The 9,677-nt window shown below is 38.4% G+C and overlaps 1 pseudogene; it reads right to left on the bottom strand.

The window, feature by feature from the left end:
• Positions 1 to 4,742: 4,742 nt before the first annotated feature.
• LOC101430153 (germ cell-less protein-like 1 pseudogene) lies at positions 4,743 to 6,509 on the bottom strand (annotated as a pseudogene).
• Positions 6,510 to 9,677: the final 3,168 nt, after the last annotated feature.

Raw genomic sequence — 9,677 nt, 5'->3', positions numbered from 1 at the left:
CCCAGGGATGAACCTCCCTGGCACCGAGGGATCACTACCAAATACCAACTGAAGATGCAACTAGAAAATGACCTTGAATTAAAGATTCAATGCGGATCAGCAGAATATACCTGTCTACATATAATAACAGGAGTTTAAAATGCTGTTTAACCTAATGTAAGGGGGAAATGGAAAGGAGAAATGAGTTTATATGGCTACAAGTCTCTAAAAAAGAGTCTGGAGGTTGTCAGAAGGATTGCCCTTATGCACACCTGAGCAGAGTCTCAGAGACAGATAAAGTAGATACAACCCCAGGTATTGGTTCTTTTGAGAACTAAAGAACCCACGGGTTCTATGGTCATGGAAGATGGGGATTCATGTCAGATGGCCCTTCTTTGGAGCTGGTGTTTCTGCGTGATGGAACTGGTCTCAGATGGGATATCTTTTCACAAGACTTTCATGCTACTTTACTGGAATTGTAGTTGGTGTTGGGGTTTAAGATATATTTAGGGGATTTGAATCTCTGGACTGACAATATGAGAGCCAGGCCCTGAGTCTCAAAAGACTTCAGCTCCTACACTCTGATTTATTGGACTTACCCCACTCAGCTAACATGGAGTTGAAGAAGGTCAACCACCACACCATGGAGCCTAGAGTGCCTACAACTGAAAGCAGGAGGATTGCATCCAGTATCCATGTAGAATCTAACTCCCCACTTGACATAGATGTGCAATGGGCACAACCAATCCAATGTCCACTGAGAAAATGTGGCATTGGTGTGGGAAGGGTGGCCATGGTGGCCGCTGGGTGTGGGGAATGGGAGGAAGAGATGAATTGGGGAGGTGTTTTCGGGACTTGGAATTGTCCTGGGTGGTGCTTCACGGACAACTATGGGACATTATAGATCCCCCCAGGGCCCACTGGATGGAACGTGGGACAGTGGGCTATGATGTGGACCATTAACTATGGGGTGCAGTGATGCCCAGAGATGTACTTACCAGGTGCAATGGATATGTCATGATGATGGGACAGCGTTGCTGTGGGGGGAGTGGGGGGTGGGGGCGGTGGGGTTGAATGGGACCTCATATTTTTTTAATGTAATATTTTTTTTAAATTAATTAAAAAAAAATAGGGTGGGTTGGGGGAAAAAAACGCACTAAATGTAAGACAAGGACTATACATAGTAGTAAGATTTTGACAATATTCTTTTGTAATTTGTAACAAATGTCTCATGACAATGCGAGATGTTGGTGCAGAGTTGATGTATGGGACCCCTGTATGATGTTATGCATGTTTGTTTTGTAAGTTCACAAGTTTTACTATACAGTTAATTTTTTGTGTATGTTCATGTATAAATGCTATAAAGATAATAATAATAGTGTTGGTTGGGGGAAAATACTTTGTTTAGTAGTAACATTTTGACAATGCTCTTTAATTATAAGTTATAAAGGTTTAGCAACAATGAAAGTTATTGGTGGTAAGATGAGTTATGAGAGTCCTGTAAGATGTTATATATGTTTGTTTTGTAAGTTCACAACTGTTATTATACACTTATTGTTTATGTATGTTTATGTCTAAGTGATTTACTTCAATAAATTTAAAAAAATAAAATAAATAAAAATATATTTTTTTAATTAAAGAAAAAGTAACCTTTAAAAATTTTGAGGCCCCATGTAAATGTATCAAAATATTACCACTGAGACTCATCAGCTCCTGAAGAAATATTTACTATTTGTTTGTATAATATTTAAAATATTAAAATAATTTTAACAATAGATTTATCAGTGTTTCTGCGAAGCATAAAGAGGAAATGTTTGGTTTTATCCATTAGAATAAGAAATGTCTTAGAGAAGAAGTTGCTGAAATTTGAATATGGAGGATTGATAGAGTATAGTAAAGGAGGACATTTCAGGAAGAAGAAATAATAGGGATAATGAGTGAAGCATCTATACCAACTCTATGTAAGCATTTGGTTGTGGCACTACTAACATGAAGCTTTCCTTTTTTTCTGCCATTATGATGACCCAACTTAGACTCCCAGCACATAAGATGCATGCCTTATAGTCTATCTGCTGATATATGATTGGAGGGATTAAGACTCTAGTTATAAGAGGACAGCAGAGGCTATGGTAGAGCCTGGTACTAACCTCAAGAAAGTCAAGGAAAACCATTGGTGTTGAGATGTGGTGAAATGCAGATTGTAGTGTGGCAAAAAAAAATGTGGAGGAGCAGATAAATTGATCCAGTAAAAGTGGATGTCCTTTTGTGCAGTAAACTGTGGCTCTGAGAAACTAACTTGAAAACTTCAACTTTGTACTAGCAGTGTTTCACAGTACAACTTTCCAGGAAACCCCCTTAATTCTGCTATGATACTTCTTATTTCCACAGATAGGGGTCCCATGACAGCATCACCTTATACTATATTCTCCTTTATCTAAAAACTAGATTTTGCTCATTCTTGATAGCTTATACTAACAAGACTCAGAGAGTCATTTGATTGCAGGCTGTGGTGACAGTCCTCTGTCCATTCTGCTAAGGTTATCTCCTACTCATACAAACATACCACCTAGCTTTAGGTGTTAATGTATGTGGTTCCTGGTATGCCTGTGGCTGTGTCCAGGAATTCATTATACATTAACAACAATAAATTTACTTCATTTCTGCTGAGACTTAGATCAAAAAAGTTTCCTGGGGAGCAGATGTAGCTCAAGAGGTTCTTCCCATGCATGAGGACCTGGGATACATCCCCAGGACCTCCTAAAAATGGAATGAACAAACAAATGAAAAAAACAACTCTCACTGAGGAACAGATGTAGCTCAGTGGTTAAGCACCTGTTTCCCATGTATGAGGCCCTGGGTTCAATCCCTGATACCTCCCAGGAATGTTCCTTAGTCACAGAATTATTTGAGGCTAATAGTTGCCTTCTAAACTTGCTTTTGTTAATGTGAGGCTCACAGAGCCATTATTAAAAGACCTAAGGGAAATGCTTTGGCTGACCCTGCATTCTTTACCCTCCTCAGATAGCGTCCTTACATGTTTTAACATCTTAATGAATTCCCAAGTTCAAATTTTAAAACTTTTTACTTTTACAAGATGAAGATTCAAAATCTGAAATAGAACAGTAGGGAAAGGCAGAATTGCACATGGTATCTCAATAACTTGCAGTATTCCCCCAAAGCCTGCCTAGTTGTTCAACAGATATAACTGCCTCTTCTTCCTTATATCCTTCACTCAATGTCACACACGAGCAAAGGAATAATGATAACAATAGAAAAATATGATTGTCATGCTCCATATTTTCCCAAAATAACTCAGAGTCATAGATTTACATGCTTTGTCTGCCAAACTAATTTAGGCCATATCTTTTCACTCTTAATCTCTCCCTGAGCCTGCAAATGGCATTTATTCAGTTCCCTCATAATTAATTTTCTATTATTCATTATTCATGTTATGGATAAATTGAACTCTTGATAACGAATGGTGGTGATGGTAGCATAACACTGTAAGTGTAATTAATGCCACTTTAAAAATGGTTAAAATGGAAAATTCTGAGTAATATATATGCTACCAAAACAAAATATCAAAAAACAAAATAACGTGCATCATCTACATCAGATTTTAAACTGTAAAAGAAATCTCAATATTTTCCAGATTCCATACTGGCCTCTTAATCTCCAGGGTTCAGGAGCAGTTAAAAAAGAAAGGAAAAAGGAAAAAAGGTGAAATGTTTCCCAAAGTAAGATTTAAGGGGCCTGAAGCATTTTACTTTATCCTAAGGGACATAAGAACAATACCCAAGATAATGGAGATCTGAGCTCATACAAAGACCCATGAGATTACTCTCAATTTACCTCCTTCCAAATAAATTTCAAATACATGTCAGTAACCATCATGCTGTAAGGTACACCAAGGTCCTTATATGATTTTTTAGAACTTGAGGGTTTTTCAGATAAAAATTGAAGAACAGTCTGTGGTAGCCACATGAAAGTAAATTGCTCTAGATTGTTTGGTCCTCAGGAAGTAAATGCTTATAATCTAATATGTGAGTTCATTAAAAAAATGACAAGCGCATTGAAACCAATATAGAGCATTTAAGCTACTCTAAAATCTTTGACAGTTGCACCAGTCACCTGAACAGACTGGGTTCTCTTCTCCTAGCTCGGGGACTGTTTGTTAAAGGAATAATGTTTATCCTATTAACTTCTATTTTGAAATAAATGTTGCCTTAAATGCTCTGCAGACAAGCAGAACAAGCCCTGGCAAAAAAGAGAAGTAAATTAAATTTACTCACAAATAGAGAAAATGGAGAAGATAATTTGTAATTTTTCATACCTGGGATATCCATATGAATAACTGGTTATTTATGGAAATCCGTTTTCACTTGCAGTGCATATATGTTCAACTATTTCAAAAATTATCCTTCTCTGGCATTTACAAACATGAATATACAACTGTGTGAGTGTATATATGTAAAGTATTACGTGTATGACATTACGATACATTTTTATATATATGTAATTAAGTTCTCAGTCTACAGAGAAAATGGACGCTATGGCAGACTAATTATAAAACATCAATGAATTATGCAGCAAGTAATGGGAAACCTGAGATTGTTCAGCTATTTAAAACTGTACATTACAGAGTACAGAGCAGAGTGCCTACTCTCAGATTTTACCTGATGATTAACTCCTGCAATATTGCCGCAATTAAAGCCACATTTCCACAACTATTTCAGCATAGAAGATAATTCTTTATTCTCTCTCAACACTAGGATTAATTTATTTTTGGTTCCTTGGAAATATAGTCTCTCATTTCCATTTGCAGTTTGCCTGTTCCTGGTAAATGAAAAGCAAAAGACTATTTTGGTCTGACAATTAAACTTTTCCTTCATAAATACATAGAAATATAATGAAGAGGAAGAGTATTCATTTGTGTTTGCTAATATAATTTTTGTTTGTAAGACTTTTTTTTATTATTGGACATCTTTGTTGTGTTTAAAAGATCATCAGTTTCCTGAATTTTCTAGCGATATAAACAGGAAGTTACAGAATATATATAAAGGGAAGGTCAGAACTATGTTATCCAATTTCATTACCACTTGTTCCTCATCCCTTTCAAAGGTAAGGATTTTATAACCAGTCGTTTTCCTGAAACTTAGTTTTCCACTGGAATCAAAATATACCAAGCTTAATCTGAATGCAATATTTCTTAGAGATTGTAAGCAGACAGAGCTTTCACATGGCTGACTAAATATATTTTGCTTGAAAATTATATAATGGCTACTGAAGATGACATGTAGGGGAAAGCCAAAGTTGTAACCTGACCACTTCCAGGAATATTTTCCATCCTTGACAATCCTTTTACCACACCTCATGCTGTGTCCTTCAAGTTCTGCTTCATTGATGTGTCTAGGACCAATTTCCTTACATTGCTGCATCCTCAGCAAGGTAAACCACTGTTGTTTGTAAACAGATGATAACCATTCTGAAGGTATTATAGTATCTTGTTCAATAACTCTTGTGGAGGCCAGGTCACAGATAATATGCTGAAACCTCAAATTTTTAAACACTGGCTGAAATGCTATGCCTTCTTCCGTTTCAAGAAAGGCCATGCTGTCAACATGTTTCTTGTGCCAAGAAAACCAGTCATTTGCATTAACTAAAAGCTGTTTCATTGAGCCTTTCCAAGCTGGGTTGAGATGAAGGAACATCCACTCTTTAAGTGTGGTGTATATGTCCATTTCCTTTTGCATTACAAATAAATTAGAAGAAGAGATGAGCAGATTCATGAGATCTATATTGAGTTCTTTGTAAAGTTCAATACTTGGGTGTGTCATTAAGTTGTGAAGAAGCCATTCAAAGCATCCTGTCTTTACAGAATCTAACCCATAGTTCTCTGCTGCTGCATAATAGCCACATACAGTTTTCACATTAATTGTTTCCTTCATGGTCTCATCACATTTCTGAATTAAGCCCTCTACCTGAAGCAGGTATGCTGTTGCCAAAACTCTTGGAACTTGAAGGGGCTCCATTAAGACATATTCATCCCTGTACAGTGAACCTAGTACAAAGTGCAGGGATTCTACATCTATATTCTGGTCACTAATCTCCAGCTCAATAATATCCTTGTTAGATTCTTCACAAGAACCTCTGAACATACTAGCAAAATAGCCTGATTGGCATAAAAATATTTTGTGTAAACACCATACTTTCCCCAGAGCACAGATCTTAATGTCACTGGTTTCCCCATTTAAAAATAAAGCTTGATATGTATACTTGGATGTGATCTTAACTTTTGCCTTGTGGCTTGTACTGAGGACTTGCTGTAGATCATCCCCCTGTCTCAGAGAACAATGGCTGTTCTCCTTAGACTTTGGGATCAAGCAGGGCCCGGTGCTCTGCTTGCGCTTGCGCTTGCCAGATATGTAACTCGGACCGGCTTGGGCTTCTGGCTGCGGATTGGCTGGACCTGGCCTCCTGCCTCTTAGGACCCTGCTGCTCAGGGACCCCATAGATGAAGGCTTTTAGAAACCCTCAAGGAGATTGTTGCTGAGGCTTCCCCGCCATGGCATTGTTGCTGCCTGCTGCCACCCGCCTAAACCCTAGTCTCACTGGACCCTTTGGGGCAGTCCCAAACGTCACAGAGGAGGATCTACGTTCTTCATTATCTGCCCCGCCCTTCATGCTCTGTGGTCCCGCCCCTGTCTCTAGTCCTTTCTTTTTGAGCCTAAGACTTTGCCAGGGGCTACCGGCCTCCAGGTTTTTCTTGGTAATGCTTTCCTGTAAGTGAAATAACTGAATCAAAGGTCTTTTGAACATCCTGTTAAAGATTATATATATTCAAACTCCCAACCCTGCACAGGAGAGCCCTCTGTTTTCCCAACAGTATTGAATGTAATCAATTATCTTTCAGCAGTATTAAATACAATCATTTTACTGTAATTTTTGGCAATTTAAATGAAGAGAGTTATATTACTATTTTATTATTGTGCCTGATTATTAGAGAGGGCAAAAATTCGTTTCATTTAGATATGTCTTTCAAAATTTATTTTTCGGAAAGTTACATCTTCGTGTTCTATGCCTAATTCCGTATAGGTTTACCTAAGTTTTCTCCTTGCTGGTTGCTAAAAGCCTCTTATACTTTTAGAATATTTAGTCAATGTTGGTCAAATATATGTATATTTATATATAGATATGGCCGGGTTTTTTTTTTCACTTTATTTTTACTTCAGTATTCTTTCCATTTCTTAAAGATACATAGATCACACAAAATGTTACATTAAAAAATATAAGAGATTCCCATATTCCCCACTCCCCACACCACCCACTCATCCCATATCAGCTACTTCTTTCATTAGTGTGGCACAGTCATTGCATTTGTTGAGTACATTTTGAAGCATTGCTACACAGCATGGATTATAGTTTATGTTGTAATTTGTACTCTTTCCCAGTGAGTTATGGCAGGATATATAATGTCATGCTTCTGCCCCTGCAATACCATTGAGGACAACCCCAAGTCCCGAAAATGCCCCAACATCACACCTCTTTTTCCCTCTCCCTGCCTTCAGCAACTCTGCTGGCCACTCTCCACATCAATGATATAATTTCTTCCATTGCTACAGTCACAATAATTCTATAATAGAACACCAGTAAGTCCACTCTAATCCATATTTTATTCTCCATCCTGAGGACCCTGGAATGCTCATGTCTGCTCCTCCTCTAAATCCAGAGGAGGCTTAGATCCCACATGACTGATGAACGGAATTCTCCTGCTTATAGCTGGAAAGTCTCTCAGTTCCCTGGTGTGGTTGTTGACCATCCTCACCTCCCTTTTAGCCTACCTGGGTGAGTCCAACGAACCAGAGAGTAGGTGTTGCAACTCTGCTGAGGCTCAAGGCCCAGCTGGCACATGGACAGTCCAGGGACTCAAGTCTCCTGAATATACAACAGCCCCAGAGCCAACCACAGATTTAGTAAAAGTGACAGAACAGGCAAGCATAGAGAGGTCACATCTGAGTCCAACTCATCACACACAGAAGCACAAACTCCAAAGTAGGGCCCACTGGCAAGGTACTGAACTCCAGAGCATCTGTTATGACCATAGGAACTGGGTGTCTCTGTAGCCCTCAGGAGCAACACTCCCTGGGATTGTATCTACTTCAGCTGTCTCTGAGATCCTACTGAGATGTGCATTAGCCTCACCCCTCTGATCACCTCCCAATTCATTTTGAAATCTCTTAGCCATATAGATTCATTTGTCTTTACCATTTCCCCCTTTTATTCATGGTCTTTTTCTAGTTGCATCACCAGCTGATGCTTGGTAGTAATCCCTCAGCACCAGGAAGGCTCATCACTGGGAGTCATGTCCTACACTGGGGAAAGGTAATGCATTTACATGCTAAGTTTGACTTACAGAATGACCACATTTATGCAACATGGAGGCACTCAGGAAGTAACTCTTAGACACCCTGCAGCTCTAGGCCTAGTTGAAATTTCAAGCACAGACTTGTAAGCATAGTCATCAGTATCAAGAGCACATCATTGGACCATCCTTCTTCTCTGGTCTTTGCACTTGTACTTGGGGGATTGTTGCTGCACCACTGGGGAGTGTGACAGAGTTTCCTGTAATGGGAACTTAGCACTCCCTCAGTTTCCCTCAGTTACCCACATGTCAATACCCAAGAAACATCTGACATATCTACTTACCCTATATGCATGCCCTGGAGAAATCCCTCCTACCCATGCATCCCGATCAATGACACCCCACTTCAGTGCTCCTCCCCTGCTATAGTAGAACCCGTCTGAGATCCAAAACTTCTTAAAAAATGAAGTCTAATATATGGTGAATATCAATTAATAAGGGTAGCAGTTTGATATTATTGATGAATTCCAAAAAGAAATATTGGGTTATGTTTGTACACTGATCTTTTCCACTGGACATATTAGATTATATTGGATTCATAGGCTTACTTGACTAAATAATCATGTAAACCTCTTGTGCTAGTAAGATGTTGAGTCCTCACCCTTTGGTGGGTGGGGACTCACAGATAAAAGTCATGGCAAAGAACATGGGCTTTTGATGTGGGAGTTTTGATGTTGGAGTCTGATTCCTAAGCATTAAGCTGGAGCCCCAGGAAGTAAGCTCACAGAGGAAAGAGAAGAAAGTCCCAGGAAGGGAGGAACCCAGGAAGCCTGAACCCTCAGAGACATTGGCAGCTATCTTGCTCCAACACGTGAAAATAGATTTTGGTGAGGGAAGTAACTTATGCTTTATGGTCTGGTATCTGTAAGCTCCTACCCCAAATAAATACCCTTTATGAAAACCAACCCATTTTTTGGTATTTTGCATTAGAACCCCTTTTTCTAAGACAATAGGAAAATGAAATAGTAATGATAGGATTAAAGATTAGAAATAAAAGAAATAATAATTTAGAAATACTAAAATAATATAAAAAATAAGTTGGGATATTTAAAAATGAAAAATATCATAAAACATTTTCTTGATATTTTGCCTTTCATCACTGTATTAAGTATTGCCTTGTATATAGTGACAAGACAATTTCTTCCATTTCTTTCTCAGTGTCTATATCCTTTTCTTTTTATTATGTCTTCACAAAAGTTTTAGGTCACAGTAAAGTCACATATTGAGTATAGGGAACTCCCATATACTCAACATCAAATCGTTTTCCCACTTCCCC

The sequence above is a fragment of the Dasypus novemcinctus genome, chromosome X (genome assembly GCF_030445035.2).
Source record: "Dasypus novemcinctus isolate mDasNov1 chromosome X, mDasNov1.1.hap2, whole genome shotgun sequence".
Taxonomy (NCBI): Eukaryota; Metazoa; Chordata; class Mammalia; order Cingulata; family Dasypodidae; genus Dasypus; species Dasypus novemcinctus.
Note: the sequence above shows the minus strand (reverse complement) of the source record. Positions and strands in the feature narration are given on the sequence as shown.